The sequence below is a fragment of the Andrographis paniculata genome, unplaced genomic scaffold (genome assembly GCF_009805555.1).
Source record: "Andrographis paniculata isolate CXL003 unplaced genomic scaffold, ASM980555v1 Contig61END, whole genome shotgun sequence".
In the NCBI taxonomy this organism is placed as follows: Eukaryota; Viridiplantae; Streptophyta; class Magnoliopsida; order Lamiales; family Acanthaceae; genus Andrographis; species Andrographis paniculata.
Window position 1 is genome coordinate 2,431,587 of NW_026137597.1, and position 17,873 is coordinate 2,449,459.

General features: G+C 39.2%; 1 non-coding gene across 1 annotated transcript; it reads right to left on the reverse strand.

Moving 5' to 3' along the window:
- Positions 1-12,361: 12,361 nt before the first annotated feature.
- On the reverse strand, positions 12,362-12,468 carry LOC127260370 (small nucleolar RNA R71). Its single transcript, XR_007840731.1, has one exon. It is a non-coding gene; the product is annotated as a small nucleolar RNA R71 (small nucleolar RNA).
- Positions 12,469-17,873: the final 5,405 nt, after the last annotated feature.

Below are 17,873 nucleotides of genomic sequence, written 5' to 3' on the forward strand. Positions count from 1 at the left end.
ATTTAGAGGTATTTTTGAAAATTCGATAGATAATTGTTAATTTGAATTTGGCTTTTCTACATCGAAATACGGTTAGACTAGTAATTTTTTGTGGTGTCAGTAGGGTTCTAGTATAATTAGGGAAGCAATTAAGTGCATACCTTATTGTTGAATAAGTAAGAAAGAGTCGGTTATATTATCAATGATGAATTTCACTATCCCAGTTGTCAATTTTATTATTAGACTAAACAGTTTATTCTCGTGTTAAGGAGTCTTATTAGAAAGTTTATCCTCATTTCTAGGAGGCTGTAGAAAGTTTATTCTCGTTTCCAAGAGATTGAAGAAAGTTTATCATTGTTTCTAGGAGATTGAAGAAAGTTTATCCTCGTTTCCAGGAGATTGAAGAAAGTTTATCCTTGTTTCCAGGATATTGCAGAAAGTTTATCCTCATTTCCAGGAGTGTGAACAAAGTTTATCCTCGTTTTTAGGAGGGTGAAAAAAGTTTATCCTCGTTTCTAGGAGGGTGAAGAAAGTTTATCCTCATTTCCAGGAGTGTAAAGAAAGTTTATCCTCGTTTCCAGGAGGGTGAAGAAAGTTTATCCTCGTTTTTAGGAGGGTGAAGAAATTTTATCCTCATTTCCAAGAGTGTGAAGAAAGTTTATCCTCGTTTCTAGGAGTGTTATAGGTATGACTGCCCCCGCTATTTGAAGTGGTGTATTTCTCGTCTTCTGAGAAATCTTCAGTAGGTGGTCCATACATTCCACTAGACATCATGCTCAATTCCGTGTCATGAGCGCGAGTGGCGAGTTCTTCAAAATTATGGGGTCGGATCCCTTGTAGGATGTATTTCAAGCCCCATTGCATTCCTTGAATGCACATTTCTTGGTCAACTCCGCTACTTTCTCAGACTTGAGATTTTTGACACTCCATATGGCATATATCTATCTCAGGCGAAATATGTCTATGATCTCATATGTCGTTCAGGTTTGACTGATACCTAGATTGGATCCACCTCTCTCGAGCGGAATTGCCGATTTGCTCCTTTCGACGGCACTCCAGTAGAGGACCCCTCCCGCTATCGACAGTTAGTGGGATCCCTGATCTACTTGATAGTCACTCGTCCTGACATAGCTCATGCGGTCCATGTTGCTAGTCAGTTCATGACTAATCCCCGGACAATTCACTATGTTGTTGTGTTGCGCATCCTCCGTTAGTCAAGGGAACACTCCTATATGGTCTTCATTTTTCTGTTGATTGTCCATTGGTTCTTGTTGGTTTCTCTGATGATGATTGGGCAGGTGATCTAACTGATCGTCGCTCCATCACAGGTTATTGTTTTTTCTTAGAGAGTTGCATTGTTTCTTGGCGTAGCAAGAAACAGACTCCTGTTTCTCACTTTAGTGCAGAGTCTGAGTTTCGTGCTCTTGCGGATTCGACTTCAGAGCTCCTTTGGCTTCTTTCTGATCTCGGAGTTCCTCAGTCTTGTTCCACTTCCCTTCATTATAACAATACGAGCACCATCCAGATCTCCTATAATGATATCTTTCACAAGCGCACTAAGCATATTAAGATTAATTGTCACTTTGTTCGTCAGCATGTTCGTGCATGTACTATTCATCTATCTCCTGTCTCTTCTGAGGATGAGACTATGGATATCTTCGTCAAGTCCCTCTTCCCATGTCAATTCTCCACATTGTTGAGCTAACTCAAATTAATTTGTACTTTACTATGTTGAGTTTGAGAGGATGTAGCATATTTTTTATATATTGTCTTTTAGAGCCCGAATATAAGTCAACTTCCTTCCCTTCCATCCTCAGTAGCCGTTAATTTTCCACCCAAGAGGAGGGGAAGAAAGTTTCGATTCAAATGACAATACAACGGAACAGAGATGGAGATGGAGCTAGAGACACAAGTATTATTAGAAACAAGTACTAATAATTGATTGAGATAGAGCCAAATGAAATCTCTCCTCCCTCGGATCATACATGGACAACAAAAACCACCAGCAGATCCGATCCGATCCAACTCTAGAAATAAAGAGGACCTTCGTCTTCCACAGGACATGATCTGATAGACGACACATATTCTTCTAACTACTATTAACTATGCCATCAGCAAATGTCAAAAAGCCCACTGCAGATAGAAGAGATGACATAACATAACATACAGACACAATAACACTACTGAGTGGCCAAGGCTAAATTACTTACTTGTATTACAGCATGCATACAGACATACAGATACCTACATTACAAAGCCGCCCAATCAATCTTAGCTGAAGGATACTTGTTCAGTAGCATGGATTAATCGAAACAACAGGGCTCCTCCAGGAATGTCACACCGGTAAGGATGTAGTCTCTGGCTTTGCTGCTTGTCTGAACAATTTCCATTCCCATTCCCATTCCCTTGTTGCTTTAGGCTTTGGCAAATGGTTTCCAGCTTGGCGTAGACTGAGGGATTGAAGCTGCTACTACTGGCGAGGTGAGGGAAATTTAGGCGGGCTCAAAGCTTGTAAGCAACCTTGTCATAAGCCAAAGCAGCATCCTCGGTGGTGTCGAATGTCCCCAGCCAGAGCCGCCTTCAATACTTAGGGAGCCTTATCTCTGCCACCCATTTGCCCCAGTGACGCTGCCGGTACTGCTTCTGCTTCATCAGGGCGGGCTTCGGCCCGAGGTGCATTAGTTGTGAGCTTCTGTTGTACATGAGATGATGGTGTGAGAGTGGGAGGAATTGGATGGTCTGGATTTCACAAGGGTCGTCGCTCCCATCTCGGGGAAATTGGGGAACCCTAAATTGGAGAACTCTGGAGAAAAGAGGATTGAGCCAAAACTAGGGCTAGGCCAGTAGTTGGAAGAAGAAGATTGGACAGTAGAATTGCTGCAGAAAGGAGTAAATGAGTGTCACGAAAAAATGAAGGAGGAGAAGAAGGCAAATATTAATAAAAGCGTTAAATTGTAAAAGTGTGAAAGCGCTTCTTTCTAATTTTGCAATTTAGGGTTATATAAATATTGATTGAACCAATTTTGGGAAGAATGAAAAATCTAACCGAATTACCTGTCTTCTTCTTCCCCAATCCCTCTGATCTCTCGCGCGCTCAGGCTGAAGACGTGACAATTTGGTATCAGAGCCAGATTTCGCTGCTCTCTCTCTAGATGACGCGATCTCAAACACAAAGGCTAGATGTTCTGGAACATCAAGTAGAAGAGGTTGTAGATGGCCAAATTGCTATAATCCAAGGTCATATTCAAATGGAAGCTAGGCTAGAATCTAAGCTAGATGCGAAGTTGGAGAGTCTAGGAGATTTTTTGAAGACTCAATTTCTGAATTTCATGAAGGAACAACAAGCTGGACCTTCATTCAAAGGTAAGGAGCCTCTAGATCCTCATATTTCACATATTGCTCTCGACTCTGGTGTTAAACCTAAGGAAGGAAGGGGAATACTGTCTCCAACTCCCATGACTAGGTTAAATGAAGCTCACTCCACTTTGCATGATAATAAATTACGATTGGATTTTCCAAAATTTAATGGAGATAACCCCAGGCTGTGGCTTAGGAAGTGCACTAGGTATTTTGCTTACAATCCAGTGTCTGATTATGACAAACTCAGCCTTGTTGCTATGAATTTGGAAGGAATAGCAGATAATTGGTTTGTGGACTATATTGAGGGGGATATCAATTTGTCATGGGCTGAATTCTCTCCACTAGTGTTGGAAAGGTTTCTGAATCCTGCTGGAGGAAGTCTAGTTGCTCAATTTAATAAATTGAGGCAAAACACTACTGTGCAGAATTATGTCCAGGAGTTTGAAGAGATTAGAACCTTATTAAGAGAGGATAATAAAGCTTTGAGGGAAAAGTATTTTGTAGAAAGCTTCATTGGCGGATTATAGGAGGAGATTGGAAAGTTCGTGACAATGCAGAAGCCCAACACTTTGAGGAATGCTATTCAATTGGCCATCCAAAGTGAGGATATTGTGAATCTTCTCACTAAGGGACAGAGAGGATTGAACAGGGGTAGCAGCCATCAACCAACAGTGCCGGTAACTAAAATTGGTTCAGATGTTGCTAAACCAAAATTACCTCCTATTAGAAGGCTGTCCCCCGAGGAAATGAAGGCTAGAAGAAAAAAAAGAATTTGTGTTTCAATTGTGATGAGGTGTTCCATATAGGACACATGTGCAAAAGAGTATATTTGATCATGGGAGAAGATGATGGGGAAAGTGAGACCAACATTGGAACTTTGGAATTGGGAGAATGCCAAGGGGTGGAGGAACCCCAAATCTCTTTGAATGTTGTGGCTGGTCAGGTCCCTTCCAACACCATTAAGTTGTTAGGAAAGTCCAACAACTATGAACTGGTTATTTTGCTAGACTCAGGCAGCACTCACACTTTTTTGGACCCAAAAACAGCCTCAAAGTTGGGGTGCACAGTGGAATTTACTAATACTTGGTTGATAACCATTGCCGATGGGAACAAGTTGGAATACAGATCTAAGTGCCCTATGTTTGCCTGGGAAATGGGGGGTCACAGGTTCAGTGCTCCTGTGAGATTGTTGAAATTGGGGGGCTGTGACATGGTTATTGGTGTGGACTTGCTAAGTCAGTTTGGAAAGGTGACCATGGATTTTGTAGAGCATACAGTTCAGTTTTGTTTTAAAGGGAATATGGTTAAACTCCAAGAAATCCAGCTTGGGATTGCATTAAGCGTGCTAACTATGAACCAATTTAGTAGGGAGCTGGAAATGGAAGACACTGGGGGTTTCTTATGCATTATTTATGGGGAAACAGCAGTGGAGGCATCTGTTTGTGATACTGAAATTGCGACATTGCTTCAAGAGTATCAACATCTATTTGAAGTCTCTGTTGGTTTACCCCATAAGAGAAGCATGGACCCTAGAATTCCCACCAAGCCTAATATAGGACCTATTAAGCAGCATGCCTATAGGTATCCTATGCTTCAAAGGAGGGAGATTGAAAAATTGGTGGATGGGATGTTGCAAACAGGGGTTATTAGACCCAGTAACAGAGAATTGGTGGATGAGCATGTGGTCTTTCTCATTTTCTATCTTTCCAGGTAGATCATATGCCCTTCATTTAAATGCGTTACTTATGACCACTTGGACATCCGCAATCTGTCTGCCTGAAGGTCGGTTCATGTCTATAGGCCCTATTTTCTTGGCCAATCTCTGTGAAGGCCTCGCGAAAGCCTGTGCTAGCTTGTCGAGCAAAGCCAAGTTGGAAACCGTTGCTTGAGACCGTTTTGGTTCCTTGAGCTATGGTTCTGAGTTTACTTTCCGTGCCACTTTTATTTGTCGTCCCTCTGTCTTCCCGGACCCAGGCCAAATGATTGGCCTCTATTTACTTCAACTCTACACCGAAAGCAACAATTTTTGTGACCCCTCAAAACTATTCATAAAATTATTGAGATCGACCATTTTGACATTCCATATTAACCTTATTGGAATTATGGCATCTTCGCCACCGAACCCTTCTGGCCATGCCCCACTACCGACTTTCCTTATCCTATTCCAACTAACCTGCCACATCCAACCTATAAATACTCTTGGAATGCCGCCCTGAACCCACAAAACCTTTCCCCAATAAAAAACTTGAGAAAATCAAGAGAACCTATGGTGCCTACCATTAGTATCTCGCCCGTCAGCTACACTGTCGTCAGGGCTTCCCAGGTCCTGTGTCGTTGCCCCATTTCATCTCTATAACCCTGGATGACATCGCCAGATCCAACCAAATCAAGCCCTATATCGACCAACAATCAATATATAACCTCCGATTACTATAGACCCTTTGCTCCGACCAACGCCATAACTGAAGGTTTCCAGGAATGGTGGGAGCTCACCTGGCGGTGATTGGTCGCCCGATCGCCCAATGCATCGGCATACTGTTCCCGACCAGGGTAAACGTTCCGGGGACTTTTCATGGCCCTACTACCAAACTATCTATTCTTCCCAAGTGGAAAGCTACCAAGTCACAAGGGGTTGGTACGAGCGTCCCAAAAGACAACAAACTATCCCTGAATCTTTTCCTACCACTACCACATTGCCCACACAACAGGAGATGGAAGACTATCTAGCCTCCTTTCCTATCGATCCAAATTTTCTCCCGGCCAGGATGCGTCATTTGGTGCCCCAATTGGTACATATTCCTTAACTTTTTACTCCATTTAAGTAGTCTTACAAAATTAACACAATCTTGATAGTAGGTGCTACTGATTCACCGGCCAACCCACCTAAGGAGAAGCCAGCCAACTCCCAGGGCCTTCCACAAAACAACTCTCCACTTGCCAACCGATGCCCAAACCAACCAGCCTTCTGAACGGGTCGCAGATCCAACTCCTCCCGTTGACATTGGTGAAACGTTGCCTCCCTCTCTACCCACTCTTAGGGAACTTCATTTATTAAAACATCATTGTTTTCCATAGTAGCCTCATATCTACTTTTTAGGAAATTCCGGTTGATGTTACCGCCACTGGGACAACTTAAATGTCGATGAATGACCAACAAAGGCATTGGTCGCGAGGCAGGCCTTTGAAGGTCGGATTGTGGCCATTTTCAACTTAGATCCAGTATTTTCTCTTTAGCACCATTCCGATCACGAGTCGGCCGCACCGGGTGAAGAAGTAGCTATAAATTCTGACTACCTGATAGTACCTTGTCTTTTCTTACTTAGAATATTGACCCTTTTGATGTTTACAGGAATCCCGACCACCGCCCCCTATTACTTCTTCGGCACACATCGGAACTCCCACCATACTCACACTGCCCGAGGTTTCGATTGCCTTGATGTGTGATTCCACCTCAACTCACCAAACGACCCTGTTGCCTTCTCTTTTGGCGCAGACATCAACGTTGAGTCAGGTAACTCACTATCTAAACCCTTTTAATTTTCTATCTTAGAGTGGCTAATTTACTTCTTTCTAAGGACAAGGTGACGTCAAGTCTTTGGCGCCCCTTATTCTGCCTGATCACATTCAAGAGGTATTTTCTGCATATATGCCAAAAAAAGTCTTGCCGATCTATCGGAGACAAAACTCGAAAGATTGGTTGATGTCCAAGATAAGTTTATTGCCAAATCAGACACAGATCTGAATAGCATTTAGGTTTTGGCCCACCTCTATATGAAAGTGACGGAGCTAAGCCATGACATCTCCTGGCTCAACACCTACTCCACAACAGGACCTCCTGAACCTACCTCAAGCTCATCCTCCTCATAGTAGCCTCTAACGAAGATTGATGAAGCCATTGGCCATGCGCAAGAGTGAGTCAACATCCTTCTTTCCTCTAAGGATGCTGTGATGGAAGATATCTCTAAGACCAAGAGAAAGTTGGACCGACTAAACTAGAAGCTAGAAGGCCAAATCAAGGCGATGACTGAGGTTGACCAATGCCTATAGATTAGCTTCTCATTATTTGTAATTAGCTTATCCCCTCATTTATTGTAATTAGCCTATTAATTATAATTAGATTGTCTAGCCATTAAGTTAGCCTATAAATTAGTCTCATTAACTGTAAATTACCTATAGTTTAGCATTTCATAAGGGTCTTAGCATATATATCAGCCCTTCTTAATCCTATATAGACTTTGTACTTTAATCAAAGAAGATCATCAAGTTTTGGGGAATGAAACAAATTGTCATGATATCAGAGCTCTTGGTTTAGAATTTTTCTAGTTTTGGTTTCTTTTACTGTTGAGAAAGCTTTGGTATTTGTTCCTTCGTTGGGAAATATTCTGGTATTTTTTTGGGTTGGTTTTTTTTTTTGAGATTACACATGGCTACTAGAAAATCAGATGTGTCAAGTTTACGGGAAGAATTATTCTATACGGGAATTCCAATTCCAGTTGTATGTTATTGGACAAGGGCTATGGGGACATATTGATGGGACTACTTCACCACCTACCGATGTCACTACAATGGCTCAATGGACGGTCGAGGATGCACGGGTAATGTCTTGGCTTATAAGTTCTTGCGATTCTCAAATCATTCCTAATTTGTATCCATATAAAACTTCTAAAGAAATGTGAGTATATTTCAAGAGAGTTTATTGTCAACGGGATTCAGCAAGAAGATTTCATTTGGAGTGTGAGATTGCAAATTACACTCAAGGCAGTCTGTCCATTCAGGAGTATTTTTTAGGTTTTCAAATCTTACGGTGTGAACTGTTGGAAAATATTTGTGCTACTGTCTCCAAAAAGGCACTTTCTAATGTATTGGAAGTTTATGAAATTAGCAAGCGAGACCAATTTTTTATGAAACCTACAAAAATTACAAGCGGATGGTTGTTAAAGTAACTATATGTTTTAAATCGGTCATCACACATTCTGCCTATGTAAAATGGGTCGGCGATCATGCCATCACCCAAAAGAGTTTATTTAATCAATCTGTGGCATTATTGTTTCAGGAGAGATTTTAAAATATTTTCGGATGGCGTGCATTTTTTTTTGTTTTTTTTTTAAATATCTCAACAAATACAAATTTCTTGGTTGTTTTTTCTTTATATTAAAAGAAATAAAAAGAAAAAAAAAAAGGTTCCTACAAAATAATAAGCATATTGATGTACTTTATATATTCTTTTTAATTTAAAAAATAAATAAATCAGTGGATATACATAAAATCAATGAGTTTAAAAATATTTGGAGGAGAGAAAAGTACATCGACATTCCTGCCAAAAATTCTCTTTGGCCAATAGTACCTAAACTACAAAAATTACATATTTGGACAAGTATCAACAAGAACGAACCCTCACAAACATGGATAAAAATGAAATATCAAGTAACCACGGTACCACTAGGTAAATATACGAGTTGAGATATATGTTTATAGGGTAAACTATTTTTTTAGTCCCGTAACTGGACTCCTTTATCATTTTAGTCCCGTAAGTGGAGCCTGTCGCAAACTAGTCCCATAAGTGAAAACTTTTCGCTGTATTAGTCCTCCGGCGCCGGAGACGCCCGCGTGGCTCACCCGAGGTGACGTGTCCGCCAGGTCAGCGACACCTGGCGGACACGTGGATTTCTTATTTTATTTTTTATTTTTTAAATTTTTTAAAAAACTTATTTTTAATTTATTTTTAATTTCATTTGTATTTTTTTATATTTTTTATTTAGTCCAATTTTTTAAAAAATTATAAAAATTATAAAGAAATTAAAAAAATAAATAAATCCATGTGTCCGCCAGGTGTTGCTGACCTGGCGGGACACCTGGCGGACACGTCACCTCCGGCGAGCCACGCGAACATCTCCGGCGTCGGAGAACTAAAACAACGAAAATTTCCACTTATGGGACTAATTTGCGATAGACTCCACTTACAGGACTAAAATGATAAGGGGGTCCAGTTACGGAACTAAAAAAATAGTTTACCCATGTTTATATATTGTAAATTAAATTATTTATAGAGGCTCAATTTAAGAGTCATAAATTTATAATTTAAAATATGTTTAATTAAAAACATTTTAAATATATATATATATATTCTAAATTAAATTAATTACATAGGCTCAATTTAAGAATTCTAAATTTCTAATGTAGCGTGTGCTTAATCTATGAATTTTATCCATACATAGATATTTTAAATTAAATTATTAACATAGGCTAAATTTAAGAATTTTAAATTTATAATCTAATATGTACTTAATTTATGAATTTTATCCACACATAAATATATATTCTAAATCAATCACAAATATATATATATATATTTGAGAAGTGTAATAAAATGGGAAATAATGAAGAAAAAATAATTCTTTATTCAACTGTATCTAGCTGTAGGGATGGAGAACATAGCCATATATATATATCACTATTCAACAAGAGCTCTAAAAAAATTATTAAAAGCCAAAAATAAAATATAATTTTTTTTGTTTTTTTTGGGTTTTCATGAGCGACCCCATCACCATCATCATTAACACAAGTGTAAGGAATAAGGTGCTGCACATTGAAAACATTAGAGGTGCGAATATGAGTGGTGAGCTTCAACTGATAGACTTTAGGGTTGATCTTTTGTATAATCTCCACTGGGCTAATTTTTCGCTCAAAACGTTTATTACACGCATAAGCGGAAGAGAGGTCTGATTTTTGAGAATGCTCAGTCTAATCTTATGCTTCGTTATCCTCTTCCTACATTAGATGAATGTTTTGGTGAATTGCTTAGGGAGGAGGAACGTCTCCTCACAGAAGCCACTCTTGAACATGAGAAGTTGAATTCAACACCACTAGCTTATGTGGCTCAATCTAACGGGAAGGCTTGAGATATGAGTAAGGTGCAATTTATTGTTGTAGGAATTATGGACACATCGTTGCAAATTGTAATAAGAAATTCTGCAACTATTGCAAGCAGCAGGGACACATCATCAAAGAATTTTCAATCCATCCTCAAAATCGGCACACCACTTGATAGTTAGAAATCACATGCATTTTATGTTCATATCATATGCGATATTTGAATGATTTTGATTGAATTCTACCTAATTTATATGCAAATTGTTTATCTGCTGTGTGCAGAGGGCATATATCAAATTTCGCATAATTGGCAAAAAAAGGAAAGAAAATTTCAGATTTGCACCACCTAGTTAGTTATGGCCATGACTAACTATACCTTCCTGACATGAAAATTTAATTAAAGGCCCAAAAGCCCAGCTACAAAGTAATTAGGGCAAAAATTACGTAAAAGGGGAGGAAACACACGTTTGATAAAGGGAGAACGGCCAGAGCAGATACACACACAAGAGTAGAAGACTGACAGACTCATACATCGCGCAGGAGCAAACTGACAGAGAAGATTTCCCCCTCCCAATATGACTTTATCTTTCCCTTTTGTTCTTTGATATTTGATTATCGAGTAGATACCTTTCTGGTTTGCAGGGTGATAATGTTTTGGTTCTTTTGTTTTGGAGATTCTTAATTTTCTTTATAAAATTTCTTTTTGATTATCAATATTTGTCTAATTCTGAGAATAACGTTTGTGATTGTTAGATTGATTAAATATTTTGGTACCGATATTTGAATTAGTCTGATAATCTAAAGTCAATTCAGGTAGGATATCCATAATTGTATTCGCACTTGAATAGGTGACAACTGGGTTGAATAGTTCCTTCCCGGGGGTTAGACAATCAAATCTAATTGCTCCTCTTAGGTAGTAATTGTTTTGAATTGGGTTTTCCTAGATTAAAATACGGTTAAGCAATATTCTTCGGAGCGCACCTAGGTTTATTTGCTTAATTAAGGGTAGTTAATGGTCGTACCTTAATTACCTGCACTGTAAGAAAAAATTGGTTGTCAGATCTTGTTGATAACTATAACCAATTTATTGATACTTTAATAAGAATTAACTTTATTGAATTAATGATAAAACACAAGTATCATAACTGCATCATCCTTTTAGCGAGACATCCCCTTGATAGCCAGTTCCCCCTTAATTTAATTGCTTTGTTATTTTATTTTCATTAGATAATAAAAGAAAATTCCCCCTTTTTTTACTGCATTAGAACACAAAAGAGTGAATCACACAATCCTTGTGGAGACGATCCCTTCCCCTGTATTACATTAAATTGTGATCACGGATTAGGTGCAATATTTGATTGACCATGCGACAGGTCAATTTTTGGCACCGTTGTCGGGGATTGGTGCTTTGTTTTACTCTTTTGTGTTATTTTGATTTATCCTCTTGTTTATGCCCCATCTTGTCGTACAGGTGAACTGATATTTAATCTTGAGATCGAGAAGGTTGAGCGAAAGCTGCGAAAGGAAACCAAACAATGAAAAACTGCTCAGGTTACGAAGCTGGCAAAATCTTTAAACCACCTCAAAATCTCTAGCTCTAGCGACTCTGAAAGTGATCAAGAGACTGTCATATCTGAGGATACCCGCACTCTAAGGGAGTTGGCTGCGAAAGGAAGCCAAACAATGAAAAACTGCTCAGGTTACGAAGCTGGCAAAATCTTTAAACCACCTCAAAATCTCTAGCTCTAGCGACTCTGAAAGTGATCAAGAGACTGTCATATCTGAGGATACCCGCACTCTAAGGGAGTTGGCTGCTCCCGACTTGGCGCAGTAGCCCTTATGCATTAACTTTCCAACACTCAATAACACTATTGCTTTTGAGCTGAAATCTGGCTTAATTAACTTACTTCCTTCTTTTCATGGACTTGCAGGTGAAGAACCTCGCAAACACTTGCAAGAGTTCGACGTGGTCTGCTCCAGCATGAAACCACCATATGTTAGTGACGAACAAATCAAACTCAGATGCTTCCCATTCTTACTCAAAGATGCTACAAAGGATTGACTCTACTATCTCCCACCTTGAAGCATTGACACGTGGAAGTCATGAAGAAGAAATTTTTAGGAGAAGTACTTTCCAGCTTCCAGAGCTGCGATTCTGAGGAAGGAAATATGTGGCATCAAACAACAATCAGGTGAAATGCCTCATGAATATTGGGAGCGATTTAATAAGCTTATCATTAAATGTCCACAACATCTAATTCCCCCTCAATTGTTGATTCAATATTTTTATGATGGTTTGCCATTGATGGACAGGAACATCATCGATGCTGCAAGTGGTGGAGCTCTAGTAAATAAGACGCCAGCACAAGCTTGGGATCTTATTGCGAGGATGCCTGAACACACGCAGCAATTTGGTTCGAGGGATGTTGGACACACGAGTGGAAACAGTAACGACCATTCTATCCAATCGATGCAGCAACAACTATCTGAGTTGAGGAGCTTTGTTCGCAAGATGGTCATGGAAAAATCTAAATCGAGGGTCTAGGTCAAAGCGTGTGGAATATGCACAAGTGCAGCCCACCCTACGGATGCATGCCCGACCCTCCAAGAAGGCTATGCAATGGATGTATGCACTGCAAACTATGGTGTGAATGGACCTCTAGTGTACAACCCTTACTCCAACACCTACAATCCAGGCTAGAGAGATCATCCGAACCTGCACTATGGAAATGCACACCAGAGTAATGCTCCTCACCCATTTGGAGCTACATAGCATATACAACAACCTTGTTTCTATGAGAAAGAGCCGCCCCAAGCACCCATAAGCAACTCCAGTCCGTCTTTGGAAGACTTGGTGAAGTCTATGGCTACCACTACCCTGCAGTTCCAATAAGAGATGAGATCAACAGTTGACAAATTACAAGGTCAGATCAATCAAGTGTCAGATGAGGTAAGACAGCTACGTGAAAGAGGAAAGTGGCCCACTCAACCTGAGCCAAATCCAGCAAATGTCAACGCCATCACTATCTGCAGTGATACGATGGTTGAATGTCCTTCCCAGCCTAATCCAAAGAATACGAGTGCTATAACCCTTCGTAGGGGAAAGGAATTGGAAGGTCCACCTTCTATCTCAAAGGAACAGAATGAGGATAGGATTGAGATGGAGATTGAAAAAAAAGCTGAATTTCACGAAAAGGTACCTTCTAACTCTGTTTCTCCTACTGAAACTAAATCAACTCATTTTCCTGACAGGCTAAAGAAATCACAAAAAGCAAACAAACGAAAAGAGATGATGGAGATATTCAAGAAGGTGGAACTTAATATCCCGTTCCTGGAAGCTATCAACCAAATTCCCAAGTACGCAAAGTTTTTGAAAAAATTGTGCACAAACAAAAGAAAATTGCGAAGGGACAAGCATATTATAGTGGGTGAGAACGTTTCTGTTGTTCTCAAAAGAAAGGTACCACCTAAAACAGGTGATCCAGGTATGTTTGCTATCCCTTGTAGGATTGGAAAAACTGAGAAACTAATGCTATGCTAGATCTAGGATCTGCTATTAATGTCATGCCACGATCAATATACGACTCTTTAGATCTAGGGCGTCTAAAAGAAAGAGGAATTATTATTCAATTTGTTGATCAAACCAATGCTTATCGCGATGGTATGATAGAAGATGTATTAGTTCAAGTGAATGGCTTAATTTTTCCTGTTGATTTTTATATATTGGATATGCATGATGCACACTACTTTAATCCACCGCCTATTTTGTTAGGAAGACTTTTTATGTGCACTACAAGAACAAAGATAGATGTTAAAAAGGGCGCACTCAGCTTGGAGTTTGATGGAAAAGAATTTCATTTCAATATTTTTAATCCCATCAATGTCCTGTTGAATCTGAATCATTATATGCAATTAATGTTATTAATTCTGTGGTGCAGGAAACTTATGAAGTTGGTAATGAGAATAAACGAAGAGCTGTGTCGACAAAACAATTAGAGAAAAGACCAACTGGAGAGAGTAAGAGAAGAAAAAAGATTGTCGAAAAGTTGAGATGGATTCCCATGGGATCACCATTGCTTGCAGCGAAAAAGTGTCATAAGGAGATTCAAAATTTTAAGCCGAAGAAAGAGTGTGTGGCCAACAGACATTGCTTCAAATCATACCATGAGGGACCTTGACTAGATCCTATAAAGTCGGCACCCGTTGCGGATTTTAATGTTCAGAATTGATGCAAGACGAAGTCTATCTCAAAGACTATAAACAAAAGTATTTTTGGGAGACAACCCAAACCATTTAATTGCTTTCTTTAATTCTATTTTTTTTTAATTATTTAATTGCTAACAATACTTTTGATAATTTTGTTTGGTTTTGTGTAGGTCTTTTGAAAAATAATTACTGGCTCTTGGCAAAGGCGCGTCAATTTTCTGAAACCCAAAAAAAAATTCAGATCAAAAGGTGACTTTTAGTCATGGTCATGACTAATTGCCACCTCGCCTGCTATTTTTTTTTTCTCTCCCAACCTTTCTTTATCCAACCAATATCTAGAATAATAGATAGTATTTAGTCATGACCATGACTAAACACTACCCATCACACTGCCTGCATCTCTCCGTCTTCCCAATTTTAACCCTAAATCCCCAAAACATGACCCGTCGCACGGTCAATCAAATATTTCACCTAATCCGTGATCACAATTTAATGTAATACAGGGGAAGAGATCGTCTCCACAGGGATTGTGTGATTCACTCTTTCGTGTTCTAATGCAGTAAATAAAGGGGGAATTTTCTTTATTATCTAATGAAAATAAAATAACAAAGCAATTAAATTAAGGAGGAACTGGCTATCAAGGGGATGTCTGGCTCAAGGGATGATGCAGTTATGACACTTGTGTTTTATGATTAATTCAATAAATTTAATTATTATTAAAGTATCAATAAATTAGTTATAGTTATCAACAAGTTCTGACAACCAATTTTTCCTTACAGTATAGGTAATTAAGGTACGACCATTAACTACCCCTAATTAAGCAAATAAACCTAGGTGCACCCCTAAGAATATTGCCTAACCACATTTTAATCTAGAAAAACCCTATTCAAAACAATTACTACCTAAAAGGAGCAATTAGATTTGATTATCTAACCCCCGGGAAGGAACTATTCAACCCAGTTGTCACCTATTAGGTCAAAGACTGTTCAATCCGTCCTCAAAATTGGCACACCACTCCTTTTCAAGCAACTTTTGGTAACTTCCATTGATCAGACTCAAGAAGAGTCCTGAAAACATACTCAACATGGAGCCACTGATACTCAATCGAGTACTCTCACTCCTGAAATGGTGCAACAAATGATAATCTCAGCATTCTCAGCCCTTGGACTTAAAAGGCAATTCACATAATTCTTTTTCTCGGCCTTGGCTGGTAGATTCGGGTGCTTCAAATCACATGACAAGCTCAGCTAAATTGATGGAAAATATCCATCCCTATCATGGTTCATAATATATTCATGTTGCTAATGGGACCAATTTATCCATCAATGGTGTTGGTGATGTTACTCCCATTTTCAAATATGCCTTTCTTCCATCTGAACTTTCTAATAATCTACTTTCTGTTGGGCAATTGGTCGAAAACAACTATGATGTGCACTTTTCTCAAAATGGCTGTGTGCAGGATCAGGTGTCGGGGACAGTGATCGCGAAGGGGCCTAAAGTGGGACGCATGTTTCCTTTCCATATACCTATTCCTTGTAATGCTTTCTTGGCATGTTCTGATGTTCCTAATAAAAGTAATGTGTGGCATAAGCGTTTAGGACATCCTAACTCATTCTTTTTGTCTCATTTGTTGAAATCTGCTTTATTTGGTAAACATCTCTCCAGTCATTCTCTTGATTGTTCCTTTTCCTATGGTTGCTGGTCATGCCAATAAATGCTTTGATGTAATTCATAGTGATGTATGGAGCATTACACCTGTTATTTCTCATGGTCACTATAAGTATTTTGTGACTTTTATTGATGACTATAGTCGTTTTACTTGGATTTATTTTCTTCGTTCCAAATCTGAGGTCTTTTCGGTATTTCAAAATTTTGTCTCCTTTTCGGTATTAAAGTTCTGGGGGAGAATACATGTCTAATGCATTCCAAGAATTCTTGAAAGACAAATGAATCCTTTCAAAATGCTCTTGTCCACATACTCCGCAACAGAATAGTGTGGCAGAGCGAAAGAATCGTCACCTCTTAGATGTTACTCGTACATTGTTATTTGATTCTTCTGTTCCCGCTAAGTTTTGGGTAGAAGCTCTAACCACTGCAGTTTACCTTATAAATAGATTGCCATCTTATATTCTAGATTTTAAGTCTCCTTATTTCCCTCTTTATAAGCACCGTCCTCGGTATGATCATTTGCATATATTTGGTTGTGTTTGTTTCGTACATTTACCTGTTAATGAACGTCACAAACTTTCTGCTCAATCTGTTAAATGCGCATTTTTGGGATATAGTACAACTTATAAAGGCTCGTAATGTTGTCTTCTTTGAGCATGAGTTATTCTTTCCAAATTCTGATCATGCAGTGCTAGATATTGCAATTCTTCCGGGTTTCAACAAAATGATTTTCTCTTTTTCACGGTTCAAGACGGGATATGAATATAGCAGGCGTTCTGCTCTACAGTCCCTTCCAGATCCAAATTTGTCACATGATCCTCCTTCAACCTTGGCAACCGATTCTGCAGAACCTATGTTACGACGCTCTAGTCGAATTTCTCGGCCTTCTGATAGGAATGGTGATTATCATTCATCACTCAGTGCTACGTTATCTGCTATTTATGTTCCATCATCTTACTCACAGCCAGTTAAGCATGAGTGTTGGCAAAGGGCTATGAACGATGAACTTTAGGCTCTTCAAGAGAATCACACTTGGTATATTGTTCCATGTCCACCTACTGTCAAGCCGATCGGATGTAAATGGGTATACTCAGTGAAATTACATTCCAATGGGACTTTGGAACGGAATAAAGCTCGGTTGGTTGCTCTTGGTAACCGACAAGAATATGGAGTGGACTATGATGAGACATATGCTCTTGTGGCTGAAATGACTACTGTGCGAACAATTCTTGCAACTGCAGCTTCTCGTGGTTGAACGCTTCACCAAATGGATGTAAAAAATGCCGTCCTTCATGGTGATCTTAAGGAGGATATCTACATGAAACCTCCTTCAGGTTTGCTCTTCTCTTCTTCTAAAGAAGTTTGTAAGGTCAATCGTTCCTTGTATGGCTTAAAGCAAGCCCCCCGTGCATGGTTTGAGAAGTTTTGTTCCACATTACTGCAATTTCAGTTTGTCCAAAGCCAATATGACTCATCTTTGTTTCTTCATAAGACAGCTACGGGATTGTCCTTCTTTTAGGATATGTTGATGATATTGTGATCACCGGAACAGATTCTGTATTAATTTCTAAACTTCAGCAGCACCTTCAAGACTCGTTTCATATGAAAGATCTTCGCGCTCTTACATATTTCTAGGGGCTGGAAGTTCACTCTACTTCATCTGGTATTTTTTTACAACAGCATAAGTATATTCATGATTTAATTGCTCTAGCAGGACTGCAAGGTTCTTCTGCGGTTAATACTCCTCTAGAGATGGACGTCAAGTATTATAAGGACGAGGGAGAACTTCT